Source organism: Pholcus phalangioides, unplaced genomic scaffold (assembly GCF_987345545.1).
Source record: "Pholcus phalangioides strain wild (caught in Gottingen) unplaced genomic scaffold, Ppha-v1.0 ptg000003l_1, whole genome shotgun sequence".
NCBI classification, from domain to species: domain Eukaryota; kingdom Metazoa; phylum Arthropoda; class Arachnida; order Araneae; family Pholcidae; genus Pholcus; species Pholcus phalangioides.
The window spans coordinates 7,943,579-7,966,664 of record NW_028301596.1 but is presented as its reverse complement, the minus strand read 5'-3'; the positions used below and the strand labels follow the sequence as shown (position 1 = coordinate 7,966,664).

General features: G+C 41.1%; 1 protein-coding gene across 1 annotated transcript in view; it reads right to left on the bottom strand.

Moving 5' to 3' along the window:
• Nucleotides 1-22,605, bottom strand: part of LOC149087991 (sodium-dependent proline transporter-like) — a 118,775-nt gene extending 96,170 nt beyond the window's left edge. The window contains exon 1 of the mRNA XM_089243456.1: nucleotides 22,402-22,605. The gene's annotated coding sequence lies outside the window, so the exon portion shown is untranslated. The remainder of the gene's footprint in view (nucleotides 1-22,401) is intronic.
• Nucleotides 22,606-23,086: the final 481 nt, after the last annotated feature.

Here is a 23,086-nt window from a genome sequence, read left to right as displayed (position 1 = left end):
AATAATATATAAAAGTATTTTCTTCCGAAATTTCAATTGAAAAAAATATTTTTTGCATTAAAAATATAAATTTTTGATCGTCGAGGGGGGGAGGGGGCACGAGAGAGCCCCCTATGCCCCCCCCCCCCGTGTACGTCTCTGATCCCACCAATATGCGTTAGGATTCAGAGGGGCAGAGCTGGTGACGAAATTTTGCGGACAAGGCGGGGAGGGGGGTCAAAAAGGGCTAAAAATTTGCTTACGTAATACTTGAACGACTCCTAATCAACCAACACGTGGTAAGCGAACGCGGATGGAGTTCTTCTAACCCAGGGCAGTCTTAAAACATTGGCCCTGGAGTCCCCCATGAGGGCAATGAGATCTATTACAATGAATTTTCGAGACTAATTCCGCAAGTTGTTTTGCTGGCACTTCTAGGTGGGTGAGAGGTCCCAAAACCTTCACTTTTACCCTGAGAGGGAACCACTTCTTCCTTTTCCTTTTTCAAACCGAGCACAACTCCGGTCTATCGCCACAGGAAATTTACCACCGATTGAGTTTTGAAGGAAGTTTGAGAGTGAGTGTGCGTGTACCTAACAGTCCGAGTGCGTACATTGGCGTACGCAAAGGGAAGAGGGGTTGGGGTTCTAATCCTCTCCGAGCCAAGATTATAGTGTTATTTTTCAGGAAAAAACGTAAACTCCCCCTTAGACGGAACAAAAAACTGAAATCCCCCCCCCCCCCACACTTCGAGAAAATTCTGCGTACGTACGCCTATGAGTGCGTATATAGTGTTGTGTGTGAATTTTTAGTGCTGCCATCTATAGCTCCAGTCCGATGAACCACTGATACAGCTCAGAACGTCTAGCATCAACCTGCACTGGCCGATTAACCCATTTTTGGCACGTTGCATCTGCACAACGCTTTGTTTACATTTTTGTTCGATTAAGAAATTTTAACATTTTTGGAAATTAACAGATCTAATGAAGGTCTGACAGTACTTTTAGGGGACGTTCAAGTATTACGTAAGCAACTTTTTAGCTATTTTTGACCCCCTTCCCCCCCCCCCCCCCCCAGTTGTCAGCAAAAGTCAGCAAAACGGAAACCTTCCCCCCCCCATCGATAATGACGTAATACTTGAACGGCCCCTTAAAAATTTGTTTACAAATTTATTTAATTTTTTATGATTTTTGCAAAATGAAATTTTTGGAAATTTTATCCTGATTTCGATGAAGTTTCTGATCTGGAAATTTCTTCTCCCAATGACTATGAACGGGAATAATTTTTTCAAGAAATAGAAACATGTGGCTTTTCTTAAATTTATTTTCCTCACGTGATACCCAATTAGGGGCCATTCAAGTATTACGTAAGCAGATTTTCAGACACCCCCCCCCCCCCCATTAGCAGGTTAGAATATTTCATATCTTCAAAAAGGGGTGGTTGATGACGTAAGCAACCTTCAAACCCCCTTCGCCCCCTTTGTCATTAAAAGTCAGCAAATCCGAACCCCCCCCCCCCTCGATGCTGACGTAATACTTGAATGACCCCTTATACAGTGAAACCTGCATAAGACGGAAGGTCAAGAGACAGACATTATTTTCCGTTCCAGACAGGTTTCCGTTTTATAGAGGTGCACATCAAAATACAGTGAAACCTGTCTAAGACGGACGCTGTATGAGACGGAAACCCGTCTTAAACGGAATCAAAGTGCTTTGATTTGCACCTTTATAAAACGGAAGTCTGTCTAAAACGGAATATTATTTCCCTTGACGTTCCGTCTCCTACAGGTTTCTCTGTATATGTAGTGATTTATTTCTATAGTTTAAGAAACTTAAATTTCGGTGACATCACCCCAACTTCTACAAACCGACGAGTGTTAAACAGAGACATGCATATTATTATTTCGAATTTTTTCATATTTGCTGTTTCAAATGACTATACATTTTAAAATTTCATATTTAATGCGCTAATAGTTAAACTTCAATATAAAGCGTTCTCCTGAATAGCAATAGAATGGACACTTACTTTTGTTAAAAATGAAAATTTTTTAATACAGTGAAAACCTTGATATAACGATATTCTGAGGACCATATCGTTGTAGACGAATTATCGTTATATCGAGAGGCAAAATTATCCTTACGTGAGATCAAATTTATGCTTTTGTCATCTTTTATATACATTGTTAATACATTCGGAAAATGCGCTCTTTATTTACCGCTAAAAATTGCAATTGAATATTATGTTATAAAAATTCACTATAAGATGCATTGCCCCTGTAAAGAAGTTTACCGTGTTGCACCTTCACGTCTTACACAGAAATTAGAAATAACTTCCTTTAGCTTTCGGTGATTTTTTGGCGCAAAATATTGATGTTATCAGATGCGCGTTACTTATATAGCGGTTTTAAGAATCTTCTAAAAATACCGTTATAGAGGGATTTATCGTAGTAAAGGATATCGTTATATCGAGTGTCGTCGTTGCGAGGTTTCACTGTATTTGAAATAATATGGGAAATTGCATACACCTTTAAAAAAAACAGTGACAATGAGATCAACAACAAGAATAACGTTTGTTAAAGAAAGATTCTACATTTCTGTGACATTTTTGTGTTCAAATTCAACACTCGTTTCTTGTGGGTGGTGGTCCATCTCTATCTACACTGAATGAAAATCTCTGCAGTAGCCAAAACGCGGTATCGCTAAATTGTGAACGGTAATCCAGTCTCCCTCGCGTATTACTCCCCCGAAATTATGTAACTTTTTCCAAGAAATAGGATCATTAGCCCTTACGTGCACACACACACTACACGTATTTCACCATAAAAATTCAATTAAAATAAGTGTGAATAAAATAGATCCTTTGTGAGGAGTTATCCTGCATAAATGTGTGTGTGTGTGTGCTTTCTATAACAAAAGTCACAATTTCTATCATAAATGAAATAAGGGCCGTATTCACCGACACATGGTTTAAACCAGCGGTTCTCAACATTTTTTGACTCGAGGAGCCCTTTTTTGTACATAAATTTTATGACAGAGCCTTGTAGGCCTCTCTTATTTACTTATCTATAAAATTTACTGATTCATTTTGTTTTCCTTGAGTATCCGCGGAGCTCCCGAGAGGGGCACACGGAGCACCGGTTGAGAACCGCTGGTTTAAACCAGTTTCCTAACCTTTTTTATCCCATCGTCCCGAAATTTTTTTCTAACATCGCCCTCCCAACCCGTCGTCGTTCTTTCGTCGAATTCTATGTTATACCCGTAGCTTCTACCGCCCCCCTGGAACCTTCCATCGCCCCCAACGGGCGTTAACGCCCACGTTGGGAATCACTGGTTTAAACTGTAGTCACAATTTTTGGGCCAGGATTACACTATAAAAGTGTTTTTATAAAACTTGAAAAATACAACCAATAAGCTGATCGATTACATTCGAGCAAATGCAACCGATCTGTTTACTGGTCGTATTTTTCAAGTTTTATGAAAGAATGTTTACAAAACTTTCATCCCGGCCTAAGAGATCAACATACTGTAGATTGGTTAAAAACCTGAATTTAACCAATCCGTGTCGATCTCCCATCACAAAATTGTGGCTATAGTTTAAACCATGTCGGTGAATACGGCCCTAAACAAGCTGTTACTAAATTTTTAATAGTAAATCTGCTTCCTCTCAAGCCAGATCCAATTCAGATACATACCACATAATCATTCATCGTTTTTCCAAGAAGCGAAAGAGTTCGCCTAACAAAAGGGGGGAATCAGAACGACTTAACTTTCCTTCCATCCAAAAAACCAACAGACATGGGGGGGGGGGGCATTGCCTCCCCAGAGTCAAAGGTGGAGTCGACTGATCTAATGTATATATGAATTCACATCATCATCATCATCATCGTGCCCCCCCCCCCAGCAATAATGACCTTGCCCCTCCCCCCAGACTTCCAAGTCAATCTCCGCCTATGCCAACAGGTTACATTTTCTCGAATGTAACCAATACGCTTATTGGTTGTATTTTTTTAAGTTTTATAAAAGAACTTTCCTAAAGCTTTCATAGTGTAATACCGGCCTGAGACGAAATCGCGTAAGTTGAATTTAACATGGATGGGGGAAGGAGTTGGTTTTCTTCAGAAATATTGAAAAAAAAATGAACCCAACAACTAAGGAAATTTTTTCAATGAATTAATTATTTAAACTTCTATGAATAAATCCCGTGAATTTAGGCAACGTGAATGAATTGAATTAATACCTTTTCTGTGTCTTCACCAACTTCTGATTGATTCTACAGAGCATGGACGTTTTCTTTCCTGATGAAGAGCCTGGTATGATAGACTGATGAAACAGTCGAGATTCGGCTGACAAGCAGCATTTTCGTCTCCTTATAAAAACTTAAGTGGCAAAGGCCAGAAAATTTCGCGTTTCTTGCAAATATGAAAATTCCAGTTTCACTGAAATCTCTCTTTTTTTAATTAAATCTCTCATGGCATTGTCAATATGTTGTCAACGTTGTCTATCAACGAGATCTGGTGAGAGCTGTATCTGAGAATTCCTCTCATATATTTTCGTCTCAGCTACATCACCAAATCCAACGGATCTCGCCGTCGAAGAATTTTATGTAATATCTTCAATTTTCAAGCCCATTTCCAGTATTAAAGTTGAACTCCAAGCCCAATTTCGCAGGTTGGAATTCCTAAAATTAACTTTTTAAAAATCGCATTACAGCGAAATCGCGTAAAGCGAGGGATATACCTGTATACATAAAACTCACTACAGAGGTGACTAGCGAAAAATCTCAGCCAAGGCACCCGCGTTACGATTAACTCATTCATTCAGTACACTTCACTCACTATGAGCTGAGAAAAAACTCATAGTTTAAAAATTTGATTACAGATAGCAGCACTATACACAACAAGCATTACACAGAAACAAACTTCATGGAAGGTTCACTATACACACACACATATTCCAACATGTACCAATTCGTTAGAAGTTCCGCAGAGGAATATGGACGAGGTGCTGCATGTCTAGTTTAGTAGTAGTAATAGCCAACGCACCCTGCTGTAGGATCTACGGGTGGGGGGGTGGACGTGAGGCATGTGAGGAGAAATGCAACAAATTTCGATATTTATCTGATTTAACATAGTTGATCGGTAGATGTCTTGAAGTCACCGCCGGATGTTCCGTTCTTGCCGCATCCGATAAAAAAAAACAGTAAAAAGGAACGTCTCTCTCAAGGCTAAAGACGCTCGTTAAATGAAGGCCACCATTCTTAGAATGTCAGAGAGAGAGAGAGAGAAATGCATGCATGCATTACAATCAACTCAAGATGATGTTGCAGGAGGAAAAAAAAAAATTGGGAAAGTGCCTTACGTAACCGACAGCTGAATAATCTGATACATGCAACTGAACTACCTGTGCCATCTACGTCGTCGTCGTCTCTTCTCAATCCTCTGAAACACGTCTCTATTAAAAAAAGCAACATCAGTTTAAGCGTGTCTACACGTCTCCACCGCAGATGCCCCCCCCCCCAACAAACACATGCCTATTTAAATAAACACCCGACGCCATCCCTTGTGTTGTGTCTCATGAGCGCCAGTGTCTGTTTTGCCACCTGCTGCTGCTTGGCCGACGGACAGGAGGAAATACATACAGTGCTAATGATAATCGAATAATATTTAATAATAATAGAGCAACAACTATGATAAAAGACGGTTGATTTGAAAGCTCATTTGTAATCACAATAATAACATCTATACAAATACAAATACAGCGCCACAACAGGCAAAATGCCCAACGAGGTGGCAAACGATAAAACCCGAATTTTCCATATCAACATGTTTTTTCAGCATATAAGGCAACATCATTTGTTCGAGACAAAAACGAAACATCACCAGTTATTGTGGCAATTACTTAAAATGAAATAATCAAAACCAAAAAAAAAAAATCGCCAATTGGCGGGAGATGGAGAGCCAAAATACATTAGGATTCAAACAAACAGCAATGAATTTGCAGTGAATTACAATTTATGTCATCGGAAAAACGTTGAACGTGAGCAATATTTGAGGTGAATATTTATAATTTTATTTTTTGTTTTAACGATTTCAAAAAAGATAACGAATCGACTTTCGCTTCATTGAAAAAAAAACGGGACACACGGGACGGTCCGAAAATGTCAAAAATACGGAGGAATCTGTTAACTATTTTTATTATTTGTCCTTCCTCCTCCCCGCACACATACAACGCTTTTTAGTAATAGTCGAATCCTGTTTTAACGAATACCGTTACAGCGAGAAAAAAATCTCGTTTTAACGAACACTTCTAATCCCCCCCAGATAAGTTTACATAGGAACAATGCAAAAAACTGGAATTTCTTTATAACGAAGTGATTTCTCTCCGGTCTCTTGGAGGTCGTTATAATGGGATTCGACTGCATATCCCGTTTTTTTTTTCAATGAAGCTCACAATATCATTTGCAGCCTGTCGAATTCATAGATGGTAATTTTCATAGAAAGGATAGATAACTGGATTCCAAGGATATGGACAAATCTCGAAAATATTTACGTGCCCGACTTGAAATACAACAGCCGTAATGAAAACAGCAATATTTTACATGCTATCGTCAGAGACGAGTGGTTGAAAAAAAAAAAATACTTTCCCGCATGTCGGGCAGTAGATTGTCCAACCCTGTTGCACGAGATGTATCTTTGTAACATTTTATATACTGTATTTCGATATGTTAATATTTCTCTATACATTAATTTTATTTCGATAAATACAAATATTCATCTACAATGTTTAATGTTCAACGTATTTTTCGTGAAATGCGGTTTGGGGCCATTCAAGTATTACGTAAGCAGATTTTTAGCCATTTTTGACCCCCCCCCCCCCTCCTTGTCAGCAAAAGTAGGCAAAACAGTGACTCCCCTTCCGCCGCCCCTTGGCAGCAAAATTTCGTCAGCAGCTTAGAATATTTCATGTCTTCAAAAAGGGGGGTTGATGACGTAAGCAACCTTCAACCCCCCCCCTTCCTCATCAAAAGTCAGTAAATCCGGACCCCCCCCCGATGCTGACGTAATACTTGAATGACCCCTTTAATTCGCTGCAGTTGAAGACGTGGGTGCAAGAACCAGACACAGTTCCATTTCCCCCTTATTCCTATGAAGGAAAAAATCCTCTATCTCAATTGGTGTAATAACCATTCACCTCCAAGCAATAGCTATGGGAAAGAAGCTGTACTGGTGTCTCATATGGTGCAAGAAACTAGACAAAACTCCTGGAGCTGGCTTGTTTCAGCACCAGATTGTTTCAACGTTCGGTCGTCGGTTGGTGTCAGCGCTTTTCGCTTTGCATCAGCCAGTCGTTGACGTCCAGCGATGGTGATGTTCATGATCATAGGCGTACACAGAGTTTTCTCAAAGTGGGGGTTTCAATTTTTTTTTATTCTCGGGGGTAGGGTTTACGTTTTTTCCTGCAAAATAATACTATAATCTTGGTTTGAGGTGGGGTTAGAACCCCAAAACCCCCCTTTGCGTACGCTAATTTTCATGATAATGATTTCTCAGCACATTTTAAGTTAGTCAGTGAACAGTGCAATAACTGAAAAAAGGGGAAAAAGATGGCCAAATCTATTCTATCACTTTGGTCCCTCCCGAAATGAAAGTGGTCCGAACGAAATTTCTAGCGGCGGAGCAGCAACTCGATACGATTTACCCAGATCCTACGGACACAATATCCTTGGTAAAACCAATTAGAACTGGTATCCCAGATGACGAGCAAATTACAGTGGAAGAGATCAGGAGTATTGTCACAAGATTGAAGAATAGAAAAGCACCTGGCTTTGATAATATTAGTGTTCCCATACTGAAGACATTATTCGAAGCCAATGCCGAATCGTTTACTGAAATTCTCAACAGGTTCCTGGAATTATCTCTCTTTCCTAAACATTTTAAAAAGGGGAAGCTCCTGCTATTCCTTAAGAAAGATAAAGACCCACAATTGCTACGGTCATATCGTCCGATTTGCTTACTACCCACTCTAGGTAAGGTCTACAAGAAAGTTATAGTGCAAAGACTTATGTATCAATTGGAGTGCATGAACTGGCTAAGTCCTCTACAATTTGGATTTCGTGCTGGAGGGTCAGCTGAGAAAGCTATAGATTCACTGTTGCAAGTAATTGTCAGTATGCATCAACAAGGCTATCAGACGGCGATAGTCACGATAGATATTCGTGGAGCCTTCGATTCGCCGAGCCATGAAATAATTATCAATCAACTTCGCCAACTGCCACTTCCTGGAAACCTAACGCGAGTTATTGAGAATATGCTTTCAGACAGATATATAATGATGTCCACAGACGGAGGAATAGCCATGAAAAAGCAGATGAAAGGGTGTCCACAGGGCTCATGCAGCGGCCCCTTGATGTGGTCACTTGTCCTCAACACGCTTTTACAGATTAACTGGGGCCCGCGGGTATATATACAGGCATTTGCCGACGATCTGGTATATGTTATATCCGGCGAAGACCATATAGCAATAACGGATGAAGCACAGACAGTGTTCGGAAAATTGAGCAATTGGCTGGCTAATAATAAACTTCAATTGGAAGTAGAAAAAACCCGCTTCTTGTGGCCGCACCCAAAGAAAAAGATGAAACCTAAGATCTACATTGAAGGTATACGAATTCGACCGTCTCAGATAATACGATACCTTGGTGTGTACTTTGATAGTAAATTGAACTTTATGGCGCACATCCAAAAACAGGTCGACAAAGTAAATGGCACACTGCAATTACTGCGCAGATTGGCCGGATCGAAATGGGGAATGCAGCGAGCCTTTCGCAACATCTTATATAAGACTATTGTACAAAGGCAACTTTCATACGGATGCGCCACTTGGTATCAGCACCCAACTCAAAAACAAAAGAGAGCTCTGGATATCGCACAGCGTCCCTTTCTTCTATATGTTACTGGAGCCTACGTTACAACCGCGAACGAAGTTCTGTATGTGGCTACAGGCAACCCAGCTTTGAGTATTTACATGGAGTACGAGGCTCTTAAGACCAGACTGCTACATCTTGAAAAGGACATAATATTGGACGAGCAGAGAATTTCGTCAAACCAATTTGAGCAGCGGCATAAGCAATGGCTGTTTCACCCAAGCAGACATCTCACCAAGTCTCAAATAATGCCATTTGGTATTGATAATATAGATTCCCTGGGCTCTAAGAAAATATTCACTGATGGCTCTAAAACAGAAACGGCTACTGGCTGCGCGTATGTGGTACTAGCGGAAGATGGTTCAATAGAGGAGCAATGGAGTCGAAGGTTAGCTAAAGAGAATAGCGTATTCCAAGCCGAGATTTTTGCGATACTCAATGCTGTTAAACGTGCGGGAGAGATGCTTTGTCCAGTAACAATCTTGACAGATAGCGCATCTGGCCTCCTAGCCATACAAGATCCTCGTTCACCTAACCCTGACGTACGACGTATTCGTCTTATCCTACGCGCTCACGACAACATAAGGTTAGTCTGGGTCAAAGCGCACGTTGGTATTGCTGGAAATGAAAAAGCGGATCAACTTGCCAAGGAGGCGACAACATTAAAAGACTTGGCTGTTCTTCTACCTTGGCCGAGGAGTCATGCCCGTAATATCTTGAAAGACAGAATGCTTCATATTTGGCAAGTTGAATGGAACAAGAACTCAACGAAAGACGTCTACAAGATACAACGTCGAGTGGCTTTGCGCAAGTGTGTATGGCCGCGAACAAAAACAATCCTTTTAACTGAGCATGGTCCATTTCCGACATACTTGCAGCGCTTTGGACGATCATTTCACAATGCTTGTAAGTGTGGTGCTACGGGCTCGCTATGGCATTACGTCTGCCAATGTCCACACACATCAGCGTTTCATTTTGGTCAGATGTCACAAAGTCAGATGACGGCATTCAAAAGAAGAGTACTAAAAAGTCCGATGAACTTCTCACGCATTCAAAATTTGATTCAATTTTTGGACCGTAACCTATATTTGCTGCACGACAAGATGGGTGGACTACGGAAGAAGCAGGATGAATTTCAGCCTTCCAGACCATTAAAGCTGATACCAGGGAGAGTCTACAACTTGCGGCCACGTAGGGGTACCGGAAATTCACGAAACTGATACGTCGTTGAACGGTGAACTTTATTGGAGAAACTATAAACACTTAACATGTTAACGTTGTGAATCAATGCACCCCATAATCCAGCTAGCCAGCCGATGTAGCTTCGGGAATGATGAAATCTCCTAATTGCCCAGGAGAATTAAGACGTAGGATGCTTATGGAACAGGAATGTGTTCCTAGAATGAGCTAAAACACCAGGGTGTCCGAACATTGGCTGACTTGGATACTTGGACCAGGACATGTGACGCAAACATGACATCGATTCGTCGTTGTACGGCCTACATGACTAGTGACATCCAACGAACGCCGACGGACCGCCACCAACGGAATTTGATTATCGAGTCCGGACGTGCCAAGGACGCTATAATATCAATTTAGATTTCGATTCTTAGATCATGATTTATCATAATTATTTTGTTGATTTATACTCCTGTAATTGGACTTGTTATTCTGTTATACAAATTTATATAGATATATATACATATACATATTTAATAAAATTCCGGATGCACCCATCTTTCGGGAACGCTTTGATATCTCCTTGAGATGGGAAGCGGGGTGTGTCCGGTCCTTCAATGTTCAATGTCCGTCCTGAAAAATTTAGAAAATTTGAGCTGTCAGGTTCTTGCACCCACGTATTCACTTTGCGTTAGTCCCGTGTTTCTCGGCCATTCGAGTTTTTTTCTTTTAGCAATTTCGGCAATTATCGTCTTTGGCGATAATCAGCAAGCGATTGTCTTGAATTTTCCGGTATTTTTCCCAACGGAATATAGCCACCCTTTAGTATCAATGACTCGGATCCGAACGAGAACAAATTGATTATGGTAGCAAGCAGGCTTATTGTGTAGTGTAAGAAATAGGAATGGAGATATTCGTTGAGGAATTTCTTTCATAACGTTAAGTTGGTGGGAGTTTCGTTTGAGGGGGAAAAAAAAGAAAGGAAAATAAATCGGTGTTTGCAAACATTCGGTCATTAATGTTGACTAACGGAAGAAAAAAAGGATTCAAGTCACCCAAGGTGATCAAACAACACAAGGAAAACTAAAACGTCATCAAGTTAATACATTTTCCTGGAGTAATGAACAAAAATACATCAAATAATGTAACTAAAACGTCTGAATATGGGAAAAGAAGCAAACACAATATTATCAAACCTAAGTGCATTACACAGGGGGATTCAGAAAAGATGGGAAAAACTTGAGATGGTAGTACACACCAATACAAACAATTGTCATCAACGAATGCATTGCCTAAAATGAAACGCAAACGCGCTAGCGCTTTTCAAAACGGCCGCTCCGCAAACGTGAAAACTGCATTATCGTTGAAATTTATCGGGAGAAAAAGAACACCGGGCATGCAAATGCAACCTGGAGAAAGAAGAAATTCGTATGCAAAATCTGCGCCACGGTGAATAAAGGGCGCGGACGCCAGCCCCGTGAAGTTATTCAAGTGTGTAACAGTTGTAACGTACGGGATAATGGCGCACTTTAGTAACACTGAAAAAAAAAAGCAGACATGCATTTCAGTATGAAAATACTTAGCGTATTTCCCCAGGTTACATTTGCATGCATGGTGTACTTTTTTTTTTCTGGATAAATTTCAACAGGAATACCGTTTTAACGTTTGCGGAGCGGCCGTTTCGAAACGCGTTTGCGCTTAATGTAAGGGGTCATTCAAGTATTACGTTAGCATCGGAGGGGGGGGGGGAGGGTTTTCGATTTGCTGACAAGGGGGGGGGAGGGGGGTTTGAAGGTTGCTTACGTCATCAACCACCCCTTTTTGAAGATATGAAATATTCGAAGCTACTGACGAAATTTTGCTGGGAGGGAGGGGGGGGGGGGGTCAGTGTTTTGCTGACGAGGAGGTCAAAAATGGCTGAAAATCTGCTTACGTAATACTTGAATGGCCCCTGGTTGTATGATCGTTGCACATTTTGCAATTATACCAAACAGGGCCCGACTTTAACGATAGGATCGCCAGAGCTGGGCAAAAAACTGTAGGGCAACAATGGCTCTCTCTCTTGAGCCTCATTAATGACTTTTTGAATGGGTTTACCCTGGTTACCGTGAATCCCAAACAATGCGTTTCGGGCATGTTTATTAGCCGCTGTGCAGTCGACTGGGCATCATGCAGGACGCTCATCTTGAAAAATGCAGGTCGAACCCCGTGCGTGGGCCTCAAGAGAAGAGGGGCCTCACAAAAATGAAATTCGGTTGAAGTTTTTTAGAATTTACAAGGTAGGGCCTCAGAAAAACCACTTGGCCCGGGGGCCCATGATGCTCTTGAGACAACCCTGAGTAGTAGTAGTAGACATGAAGAGCTGAAAGTGTCTTCAAGCTTCTAATTTTTCCAATGATTTGCCACTTCTTTCGTGCTCACAGTGTTTGTAGAAAACCCACTGATAACGGAAAGGGAGGATTTTTATTTTATTTTCCTTCCAGGATGTACAGGGTGGGCAAAAAGTCCACAGAAACTTTAAAAATTCATAAAAACCAAAAAATAATTAATGAAATGAAAAACGGTTTGCAGGGTTAGCATCACTAGGTCACGGAAATTTTTTTAAGACGGAAAAAATAATAACAAAAACAGACGACAGGTGACGCTGTCGTAACAAGTTAAAGAAAAGATACGCAAATAACGAACAGAATGACTCCCAATCGTTTATTACAGTAGTATGTTGTGTTCCACATGACGACCACATTGCAGGCGATTCACAAATCGAAGCAACGGCAGAGTCCAGCAGGTCCACATACACGGTTCACAACGGCGAACTTCTTGTGGATTAGGAGCGCAAGTTCTTATAACCGTCCCATTTACACATATATCTACCGAATTCACTCGTACCAGCGCCACATATCGGTTGTTTTTCGAGTTTTTCCCGTCTTGAAAAAAAAAAATCGAGTGACCTAGCGATGCTAACCCTGCAACCCATTTTTTATTTCAGTTATTTTTCCGGCTTTTCTTCATTTTTAAAGTTTCTACCAACTTTTTGCCCACCTTGTATAATTTATGCGTACAGCATAAACAACAGAAAATGATAAAGTTTTTCTCTTCCTTTATTATTAGTATCGGTGTTAAGGGGGGGGGGGGAGAAAGGAGTTATTAGCGCTTCACTAGATCAGAAAAAAATATATTCTTTTTCAAAACAGGTGCGTTTTGCAGAGGATTAAGTGATTTCCTTCGTGGCAGTTATGATGCGGACCAATTCAATTCGCCGACAATAGCCCCGGCAAATCGTCTAGAGACAATTTACTGCCGAATCCCTTTCGAGGGGGGGGGGCGGGCTAATGCGGGTTTTTTTTATTGTTTATGAAAAATATTTACAATGCAAGACAGAAAATATGTACATGATATATACATTATATACATAAAGATATCATGCCGCTATGTAAACCGACATTTTTTTTTTTTATGCACATCCATTCATAGCCCTGATCACAGTTTGTCCCGGGGGGGGGGGTCTCTTGGGCCGTGACGTGGTCACTCACTTATTGTTCAATGTGCCGTGTTGCTGCCTGTGCAGCCAGTCTGCTGGATCTTCTCGTAGGCTGCCCTGGTCTAGTTGTGTGGTTGCCTATGTCTTTTTTTTCCTGTGTAGTTTCTCTATGCCCTCTTTTTCGAGGTAGCGCACGAGATTCTTAAGTGTTCGTGATTCTTTTTCGAGCCGGCTCATCCTCCTAAACCACTCCTTCACCAGCTCTTGCCCTGGTTTGATTAGGTGGAAATCTTTAATGTAAGGGCAGCTGGTGGCACAGTGGAGTGGTGTGGCGACTTCTCCGCATAAACATTTGTTGTTGTTAGATATTTTGAATCTCTCGAGGTAGCTGGGGAATGGTCCATGACCAGCAAAGAAAATGACTTTCTCTCGTGACCATCCCACAGCCCTCCATCCAACTCGAGGCAGGATATCGTGAATCAGTCTGCCTGGGTGCTCAGGTTCGTCTCAGTCCTCCTGCCACATTTTTAATAGGTGGCTTTTGAGAAGTCTTTTGGCATGGGAAGGGGTGGGGGGAAGCTTAATTAACATCGTGCTCTGAGCAGATTTGGTGGTTTTCTTGGCGAGCTTATCCACCAACTCGTTGCCATGGATACCAGAATGACCTCGCACCCAGTGCAGGCTGACATTTCTGTTGGTGGTCAGGCAGTTGCGGATCTGTCTGGCATTGTGGTGTCGTGTGAGCGGGTCTCTTATTGCTTCCAGGCTAGCTCTGCTATCTGTGTAAATCCTTATTCTGTCCTCTGTTTTTATGGCTTGCTCTGTAGCATGATGCGGACCAGGGAAATTTTAAAAACCGCTTAAAGCAAGGGGTTCTCAAACTGTGCGCCACCAACCTTTGTCAGGTGCGCCGCGGAGTGGTGACGCTGACAAAGTTTCTTCGAAGCGATTCTTTGTTACACTGCTTTGGGAAGACGTGGGTGAGCGTTGATTAGGGAAATGGGGAGCCGCGGATGAAGAAATTTTTACCAACCGTGGCTTAAAGTGTTTAAAGTGAGAATTTGGTCTCCAAAACGAACGGATTATACACACAGGCTCATCTACGATTCTTCATTCACAAAAAATGTACACTACCGTAAATCTCGAGGTGAAACGGGGGGGGGGGGGGAGGGAAGAGAATTGTATAACGACACTAATCCCATTCCGAGTAAAGGAAGAACGGCCACACTTTTTTGTTTTTGAGTGACATGATGTCTTTGTACCCATATATGGTACGTTATAAAAACCTGCAGAAGCAGTTCTGGAAAGACATCATCATCACTATCATGTTCAAGAAGAAGGACCCATAGATATGTATGAATGGAGAGGAAAAGAATAATGAATGTGTGGGCATTTTTACGAGAGAAGAAAGTTGCAAAAGAAAAAAAAAAAAGATGAAGGCCATTTCATTAATTTCATTTCTCCCTTGAGACCTACTTGTCTGGTAGTTCTCGTTCCGCAGAAAGGCTAGTGACATTTTAATAACAAACAACACAACACAGGCTGCTTTACTTACATAGTGCCTACAAGGCTGCGACATTCTTGAAGGAACGTTGATTCTCGCGAGGAATGCCGCGACTTTTTAATCAACAGGGAACGTGCAGGTTTCTAATCTCGCTTTGCCATACGGTTCTTCATTCACATCTTGAAGAATCGTAGATGTGCCAGTGTGCACGTAACTCGTTTTAGATGACCAAATGGAACCAAATTCGCGTTTCGGAACGTTTGATTGAAATTGGAAGACTCTCGGGAATGAGGATACAAACTCAGGTTGGTAATGAGGTTACCAACTCAAGTTCTAATCTCATGCATGATGGCGCTCCTAGTTTCTGGTCTCATTACCCTTTCCTTGTAAGTGCAATATTGACTAAGATCATGGCCCCCACAAGGGGGTAGGCTGACAAGTCTCCAGCCCTGGGGCCAGGGACGATTTTCACCATTTTCTGGTTTTTTTTACGCTATAAATTCATCATAAAGGGGGCCCCGCAAAAGATCCCAGCCTGGGGGGGGGCCCTGTTTCAGGATGTAGGGGGCCATGACTAAGATATTGGAATTCAAAAAACGGAAAGACTCTGGGAAAGAGAAAACCAGCATATATAAGGGTAAAAAACGTTTTCCGCTTGTTTTTGCTGGGGTTTTTTTTTCCAAATTTTTTGAATTCAAAAATGTCTCTGTGCATATTGCACTTAGAAACGTGGAATTTTTTTGTTGGCATCAGGAGAGACAGGCCAACAACTTGCTAATTGGGTTTTTGAGCACAGGGTGCGTGTATAAAAATTTTTGTTTTATTTTGATAACCAGGGGCGTAGCCAGAAATTTCGTTCGCGGAGGACCAAAGTGATAGAACAATAGATTTGACCATCATTTTCCCTTTTTTCAGACCCCCCCCCCAAGTCCTCCCCCCCCCCCGCTACGCCCTTGTTGATAACTATACAACCCCTTGCAACATGAATGAAGTATCTGAGTTTTACACATTATTTGGATACTTTTTTGTATTTCCTTTCCTTCTTATCGACAGTATGCCTGTAGGTTCAGCTGTTCGTCAGTAAAATGATGTGATCTCCCCGTGAGAAAGTCTCGCCACATAGAGCGACAGGTCTACAACGGTACAGTTATTCAATCACTACACTTCACTCATAATCAGAAAAATCGATGGCAGATGGCAGTACCACACATAACAAGCATTAAACAGAAACAAACTTCACGTTAGATTCACAACACGTATACCCGCATTCCGACATGTACCAATTCGTTAGAAATTCCGTAGAGGCATGTACGGTAGTAAGTAGTAGTAGTATCCACGTGGCCCACACGTCTCTTGAGACGAACCAGCTTATATACCCTAGGGCAGAGGTCTTCAACCTTTTTCCCTAGTCGCGAGCACTGCCTATACCCATCTCATCATCAAAAGAAGAGCACCTTTATGGCAACTTTGACATACCAATGCATGAAATGAAGATGATATTAATCCTTCAATGCAATGTGTACAAGGTATTTACTTGGGACGTTGATCAAGTGCTCGCAAGCACGAAATCGGACACGACTATCGAGCACTATAGGTGCTTCAGGAAGCACCGTGGTGCTCGCGAGCAACGGGTTTAAGGAGACAGAGGGGGGTCATGGTTGGTCTGGTGGTGGTGGTAGTAAAATGCGGTGTGCGCTATTACCTATGCACCCTGTATATAGTTTTATTATTTTTTCAAAGGGAAATATGAATCTAAGTGCTCAAAGCGGTATATATTACTGTTTTAAATATGAAAAATTGGGAAATTGATCCGGAATCACTTAGATCCCGAGGAGTCCGGATTAGAGAAGGGCCTTGACTGAAATTTCTTTTTCATCATGATGAAAAAATCATATTCAAACCATTAACCAATATTCAAAATACGACAATTGAGCGAATTAATATATATTTTTTTATAATCATTGTTATTTTCTCCTTAGTATAATATTTTTTCATACTGTCGAGGTGACGCAGCCGCCATCTTGTCTGTTTCCCTTAAACTTAGGCCGTCGCTTGTACGGGCACCAATACTTTTCCAGAAAAAAACTAACAGTCTCTTCCTCTAGAATCTTCTTCGACGCTTAGAACGTACGTCGTGAAGAGCGGAAAATAGTCGTCGCGATATATTTCCGTCGCAAAAACAACAGGAAACGATGACACTGAACAAAAACGTTTGACACGTGCTATTATCGTTACTCGTGTTTTATATATCCGAACATAAAAGTGTCATATGTTATTGTATTATCGACCGAACTTGATATTTGCCTCGGGAAAGAGAAAACGTGATGCCACAAGAAAAAAAAAATTCACGAGTAAAGTTTCTTGTAAATACATTTTAAGTTTTCTTCTCAATTGTTTTCCGAACCGAAAATAGTTGCAATATAATTTTCTCTGCCGACATTTACAGATAATGTCTGCCATATGACTTGCCTGGAGATGTTGTCACGTATCGATTTGGAGAGGCATCATCATCATAAAATGGACACCCCGCTTGGCAGAAATGAAAACAGAGGGAAAAAAAAGAATCACGTTTCTCTAAGATGATTACAATATTTTAGAGTTTCCGTCATTCTGTCACAACAAAAAAAAATATGGATGCCTCGTCACAGTGACGAAAATACTCATCACGTGAACCTTGCTCAAAAGAGGTTTTTGTCCCAGTTTACAGATTGTTTTTATCCTATTTCTCTTCCCACGTGGATACCCTTTAACGGAATAGATCGAGATATTTCTACGCGACTAACGGTTATCATGGATTTTTCACCTTATTACAGCACTTCCGAATACTATATGACAAAAGAAACTTGTCTATATTTCAAGAAACAATGGTATCATGGGTGTATGTGTGAGTACTGACATATATAAAGTAATTACCTTCGTAACATTTACATAACTAATAATTATTTTTTAAAAAAAGCGTTCGAATCATTGCGCGCTCGATTGAAACGAAATGCAAGTTGAAAAACTGGAATTCGCTGCTAAACTTTAGAACAGGGGGGGGTGGCCAACGTGCGACACGCGTGTCACAAGTAGCGCGTCGTGTTATCGGGAGTAGCACGCAGACACTTTTCAAAAATTAAGGGAATTCCATATTCCATTTTTCAATGAAAGAACTTCTCTGTAACTTTTAAACAATCCTTTTCTTATGAATGATGGCCTTGTAGGCTGTCAAAATAAAGGTTTAGTAAGGTAGGCTTTCTCAAAAAATAATAATCATGTGATGATTTCCTATTCGATGCGTTTCTCTTTGGTTTTTCGTCTTTGGTGGTATATTAGTTGCTTTACGTTCCATGTGTACGAAATTTAAGGACGTCCGCATGGGGAACATGCAATGAATAATACAATTACATAGTATATCCACGAGTTCTTGGGGGCGGCAGGAATAATCACTTTTACAAAGTTTATTGCGCGGGGAGGGGGGGGGTTCCAAGCACCCCGAGTCTTCAGGTTCCTGTGTATATATATATCCAACATGGTGTAGGTGAGATGAACTTCTACCGATATATATACATACACAATCTGCATTGCGATAACCGAATTTGGTGACTCGAAAATAAAATCAATTTAGCACTCAAAAGATTGGCAAACTTAGGCTGACCATATTTCTTCGAGAGAAATACGGGACATTGCAATTCCAAATACGGGACATTGCCAATTATCGCCAAAACCAAACAAAGTTGCTAAATGTCGTTGAAATTGCGGAAAATCACAATGATGCATTACTGAAAATTGCAGTGGATTAAAATGTATTCCACGAAAAAAAAAAAAGTTCACCAAGGCAAATATGGGAGATTAATATTCTCATAATAGTTGTAATTACCATAAAATAATTTATGAGTTGAAGAATAATGTCAATCTTTGACTTCAATAAAGAGTAAAAATTGAAGTAGGCTTCGTGTGAAAAACCGGGACACTTTTGCCAAAAAGTCGGGACGGCCAAAAAAACAGAAAATACCGGGACTGTCCCGGGAAATACGGGACGTATGGTCACCCTAGGCAAACTGAACATTATTTACGAAAATCGAGGACAGCCGAATAATATTTTGCAAGAACGTAGAGAATGCTCGTGTCCCATAAAAATAGGACGTATGGTCTTAAAATTAGCTAAAATATAGTAAAACTTTCGTAGAGTGGCACGTTCATCGAAAATAATCTTGATTGTGGCACGGCTTAGAAAAAAGGTTGGCCACCCCTGTGTGTGCTTTAGTTTTTTCTTAAAAACTTTCCAGACTTTTAAATCATCTTGTACCTATCGCATACTTCGAGAGAACACATGGGCAATTTGCCTTTTGTATCTTTTGTATTTAACAAATCTTTGACCCGTTACATTCGTTTTTACAAGAGAACATCTAATGGGACTACTACTTCACCAAATACCAACTATGGCCATATCGCTGTATTGCAATTGTATGCCATTAACGAGTTGGGTTGGAAATAGAGGCTCCATCTATAGGTGGTCGCCTCAAGCTCGTTGGAGAAAACATCTATATTGTTCTTCGGTTTCGAATTCGGGAACGTGACGGCAACCGTCACGACAATCTTTACCAAGATGATACTCGGGCGCTCTGAAATAGGACTACTACTGAACCACACATGCACCTCGTCCATATTCCTCTGCGGAACCTCTAACGAATTGGTACATGCGGGAATGTGCGTGCACGTGTAGTGAAACCTGACGTGAAGTTTGTTTCTGTGTATTGCTTGTTATGTATAGTGCTGCCATCCGCCATCAGTTCTTCCAACTATGAGTAAAGTGTAATGATTGAATAATTTATCATTGTAGGCCTGTTGCTCACTGTGGCGAGACTTTTTTATGGTGAGATCGGCTCGCATTGGCGTCTCAAAGTTGGTTGGACTCCTGAAACGCAACTTCAGCCGACCACCACTGCGGTGACGGTGGGGTTCGAACCCGGGTCCTCGCGATACGAGTCCGTCATTATGACCACTCGACCACCACAGCGGCTCTGAAATGGGACTGGAACAAATACTCAGTTCGTTCTAAAAGCCGAGTTAGCAATAGCCAGGTCCGACTGTGCACATTAAAAACCCTTTAAGGTGACGACCCGAAGCGGTGGCCTCTTGATGGAGTAGAAATGACATGTATAAAATTTCAAATGAGAAAAAACTGTCTTGTGCGAAAGCGCCTCCCCCATCTCTCTTACTGAGGTGGCCAGTGGGAGATGTTTCACTGTATATAGAGGGAGTTACAGGTAAAGTCCTACTCCGATATCGTTGCTGTTAGGGGTGGGGGGAAAGCCGATTTTTAAGGGAATTCTAAAAACTGAAACCTTCCCACTTGAGCTCCATTATGATTGACGCGTCGACTAACCATAGGCGGAGATAGACTTGAAAGTCTGGGGGAGGGGAGGCATGATGATGATGATGATGTCAATTCATATATACACGTATACATTAGATCAGACGACTCCACCTTTGACGGTGGAGATATGGGCATTGCCCCCCCCCCCCATATGGCTGACGCCCATGTGACCGACTCCACTCAATACCTCCTAGAGATACAGAGAGTGCTGCTCCACTCCGTTAGTTGAGAATTCGTGTCCGGAAATTTCACCAACAATGATTCGCTGACAGGAAAGCTCATCGAAGGGAAAATTCACCGAAAGAAAAACACATTGGGGGAGGGGATAAACGGACAAACAATTCAGCGGTAGGAAAATTAATTGATGGCATTTTGTCACCACGTGTTCGGTTGAGCGGGGAACCGAAACAACGATTGACTGAGATAGCTCAGTCTCTTGGTCATTTGCTCTCTAGGTCACTCATTCCAGAACACACGTGGTGGTGAATTATTGTCCCTTAGTTTCACCTTTGATGAATTTTCCTGTCGGTAAGTTTTCCTGGAGGCGAAATTTCCCATCGATGAATTTAACTTCGGCGTATTGTTATTGGTTAATTTCCCCCTACAATCAATTTTTTCCTCTCTCCCTCTGTCGGTGAATTTTTATCGGTTAATTCTCCTTCTAATGAATACATTCCCTCCGAAAAAATTGCCATCGGTAACTGCCCTATCCGTGAAAATTGTTATCAATGAATTTTCTCTTCTACATATTTCCCTTTTGGGGAATTTTCCTTCGATGAATTGGGATATTATCGGGTTGATATTTCGTAGGAAAAATAATTCCCTTCGATGAATTTTTCGTGAACCACAAGCAATTTTAAAGTCGATAGTGTATTCGTGGGAAAATACCAGACATCTCCGGTCAATCGATCACAAGATCGACGTGATTCTCGTTCTTATAGAAATAAAAGCAATAATAACCATAAATATAACCATAAAAGCAACTAGATCAAATTTTCATTCACCTCATAGCCCTCATATCTCTGAGCAGTAGGCCCGTCGTTTGGGGGGAGGGGGGGGGGGCTTGGAAAAAGTTGAAATGACGGGCTGCAGATCATTGCCGTTTGTGACTTAAGAGGGGGGAGGGCCTTTGTGAAAAGCAAGCATTTGGAAGTAAGGGGCCGTTCAAGTATTATGTCATCATCGATGGGGGGGGGGGTTCCGATTTGCTGACTTTTGATGACAAGGGGGGAGTTGGATAATGCTTACGTCATCAACCACCCTTCATGAAAATATGAGTTAGGATTCAGAGGGGCAGAGGCTGGTGACGAAATTTTGCTGACAAGGAGGGGGTCAAAAATGGCTAAAAATTTGCTTACGTAATACTTGAACGGCCCCTAAGCTGAAAATGTTTGGTTAATCAACGAATATACTGCATGTTGTTTGGATTTTTCAGGATCATAATCAGTCGAGGCAATTGGAAAATCAGGTATAGATTTTTAGCTGACTACTTATATATTGATTTCATTTTGAATTTATAGAATGAAAAACAAAAAATGTCGACACCCCCCCCCCCCTTCCCCAAAAGCTAGATCATTGTGTGTGTGTGGGCGGGGGACTCTTTGAAGACGTGGCCATTCGACACTGAATTTAAAAAATTCAACCTTATGAAGAGGTGGCCATTATACGAGAGCTTTTATTGTATTACCAATTGTGTTTATAATTCCAATCGTATTGAAAAACCAAACATGGCACTTGAATCATAACTTTCATCATTGCAAATTCCATTGATACTTTCTAAATACTTAATATGTTAACACGAATTAACACGATTCGATATTTATTATTATGCATTAGTAACTTATAATGTAGAAGAGTTGTTATTACATTAATTTGATCTATGTATAATACGATTTTGCTCTAGATCATGTTGTTCGATCATTACGTTAGCACATGTATAAACACCAACAAACAATATGTCCATTAAAAAACGCACGTTACCTGTTTTCAACGATCTAAACTATTATTTCACATCGACAGGAAGATGTTCACAGTGATTGTTGTTGTTGTGTCGTATGGTATAATCCAAATGAATTAGTGGTTGTTGTTGTTTTTTCTTGTTGTTGTGATTTTCACGTATTTATATTAAAAATAAAAGCAGACGAGATTTCTCAGTCCGACGTTGTTCTTCGCGCGAATAAATCCGAGCGTTTGCGTAGTAGAAAAAGAAAATATTATTATTTTTTTTTAACCACGTGGTAGATCCTTCCAGTCACGTGACGTGACGGTGTGACGCCACTGCTTCTGGGGGTATGTGTCTCTCTGTCTACTCCGCTACTTAGGTGTATTTATAATAATAATAGCAAGTTATAATTGCCCGTTTTTCAGCTCTTAACCTACGGGTCTAAGGTAATTAAAGCTGGAAGTGGAGGGAAAAGAAATTTTGTTTAAAAAAAAAAAAGTTTGGGGCATGAGCGTGTGTGCGTTCCTTGTGGGCTGTTTAAACGTAATCAGACATCCTGGAGGCGTCTCGCTCAAGGACGAGGCACGTGCGCTGGTGTTTTGGGGCAATCCGTGAAAGATGCGCGCATGTCAATGAGACATGTTTACATTATGTGTACAATAATTCGACGACAGTTAAATGAAATCAATCACTGGCGGGATCTATGCAGTAGAGAGCAAACCA